The sequence below is a fragment of the Strongylocentrotus purpuratus genome, unplaced genomic scaffold, assembly GCF_000002235.5.
Source record: "Strongylocentrotus purpuratus isolate Spur 01 unplaced genomic scaffold, Spur_5.0 spur5_scaffold_15, whole genome shotgun sequence".
Lineage (NCBI taxonomy): Eukaryota > Metazoa > Echinodermata > Echinoidea > Camarodonta > Strongylocentrotidae > Strongylocentrotus > Strongylocentrotus purpuratus.
In genome coordinates, this window is record NW_022145600.1 from 37,135,094 (window position 1) to 37,137,890 (window position 2,797).

The window sequence follows — 2,797 nt, forward strand, 5'->3', positions numbered from 1 at the left end:
TAGAACAAAAGAAATGATGATGGGAAGAAGGAAGAGTTTGGGAGAAAAGGAGAGAAGGGGAGAAAGGAGAGAGAGAGAGAGAGAGAGAGAGAGAAGGAGAGATAGGGGAGGAAGGGACTTAGGAGGGGAAAGGAGTTAGCAGAAAATAAATGGTGATAGGAACAAGAAAGATGTGGGGGAGAAAAAGAGTGAGAGAGGATTCGAGAAATTGTCGAATTGAAACAAACTATTGTAATAAAAAGTAGACCAAATAAACACAAAAGTGTGATGCAGTTAAATCCAATTCGCAAGCAGCTCTCAATCGATTGTGATCATAGATCTTGACTTTTGATCAAGAGGTCATTGCATTTCCACATAAATTATAACACTATTATTTTTTAACCTCACAGGAAGTTGAACATTTTCGTGACCCGAATTTATGATTGTGTTCTGGAATCTAGACGACTATACTTGAACCATCTAATATTATCAGAGATATATACATGTATTTGAAGAGAAGAACAGTCAAATTAGCATTAATATTATGAGATAATACTCCTAGAAGACTATACTTGAACCATCTAATATTATCAAAGATATATACATGTATTTGAAGAGAAGAACAGTCAAATTAGCATTAATATTATGAGATAATAGTCCTTATGTTATGATTGTTTAGAATTACGCAAGAAACTAAAGCGTTATCAAGTCGACCTCAGCCTGGAGGCATGATGATTGTCAAACGTGTATTCCATTGGTTGCTTATCTATCTAGCGCCCCTTGCGTCTGAATCTTCATTAATATTACCTGAAGTCTAACAGTAAGGATGGGTAATTACAACTTAGATGTAATATCGAAAGAGTAATATGAACGAGCCAAAGCGGGAATAATTGAAAAACATGCACACATTATGAACATATATGTGCAGTTTCTAAGAATACCTATCAACCGAAAAGAATATTGCCTTGAGTGATGGAAACAATGCCTCTTCTGCTACTGGTTTAGGCTTAATTAAACGAAAATGGTAAGATGAATATGCAGATCTTGTACAGCGCATAAAACAAACAAATTCTTTACGCGCTGTAATGGAAAACATAGAACAAAAACAAACATTTTTCTGATATTGTTTGCAATCATTAATATCAACACAATGATAATGACTAGAGCACGAAAGAATGAGTTTAACTGTGAATTCCGCCGTCACATGTCAAATACATGTCCTATACATGCCTCCGGTATCTCCAGCATCTACATGTCCAATACATGCTTTGAGATACAGGTAGAAATGAGTCCCAAGAGACGATTTGAAAGATCCACACATCCCATCTTGATCATATATCTCACGTTATTACATCTTGGTATAGGAGATCCAATTATTGACGAGATATAGCTTAAGACCGGATAACACAGGCAATCTTTAAGTATAAGAGAAGTCTTCCCCCGAAGAATAGTAACTTGTCATGGGGTAGTCTGTCTTATGTAGGTTTAGGTGTATCATCTATCTTCTCTACCGCCCACATCCATTATCGCCCTCATGCGTCTCTTTCTCTTCTCTTTCTCTTCTCTTTCTGGTCTCTCTCTTTCTGGTAACCGTTATATCTCCGCCCCTCTCCCTCTACCCCCTCATCTACGCTCTCCTCTGCCTCTTTGGTTTCTCATACGCTATCTCTCTATCCAAAGCTAGGGTCAATGATACTACCTGTAATTAGGCACTTTACAAAGTCAAACTGTTATTCTCTCTCTCTCTCTCTCTCTCTGTCTCTGTCTCTCTGTCTCTATCCCTCTCCCACTATTTTCCGATACCGCGTCTACCAAGTATCTCATCTATCCCTTTGTCTCTCCCCCTCTCCCACCGTTGGATAGTCAGAGAAGCCTTTGCCACTGATGCAAACAAGGGCATTTTTTTTACAAACATAAAACAAATAAAATAAAAAGTACATTATGACAGGATGAGAATACACGGACAATGACAAGAAAAGAAATTTCATAAAATTAGCTTATAGGTTCCACATATTGAAGAATAGTTGTCGTCGTGTAATGATCACGTACTCGAGGTACAAGACTTTTCAACACCATCATTTTAAAGAAATATAAGATTAAATTTGACTGGAAGACAAACTCCAGCTCTTTCTCAATTTTCGTCAAACCCTTAGCCTTAGGTAAAAGTCTACCCTGACTGGGACTGCATGGAAGCCTTGTTCAGCGGCATGAGGGACAAGCAATTGACCTAGTTATTTAGTTGGAGGGGTTCGGGTGTGCTTTGTAGAGAATCGGGAAGTCAGGCATGAGAAAAGAGTAGGTGAAGCGACATGCGTAGGTATCTTAGATCAATCAACAAGCTAGAAACTGAAACTCAATGGATCCATCATGGTAAAATAGAAGAAAAAAAAGGTTGAAGCTTTTAAATCTGTTACCCTTACCTTACCCTAACAAACTATCACGGAATGCGTCCCGACTATCGAGTCTCTAATAAATCCACAATTAGAAGACGAAAAAGAGAGAAAACCCGACTATAAACAGGATATGAGTAATAATATGAATAGTTACCAGTGACGATGATAATAATGATAATGATGAAAATAATTATCGTAGTAATAGTAACCAAATTATTATTATTGATTAATATTAACTATCGGAAAGCAATATCGATGGCAGTAGATATCGGCAAACATTACATACTGTATTTTATTATCGAATATTATCTTTAAAAATACTTCGGTAAAAAGAAAGTGTAGAATTATTGTTAAAACTGTCTGTCCCCGGCACAACGCTTTAGGTGGTTTTTGCAAAATGATAGATAAAATAAAAATTAATGTCT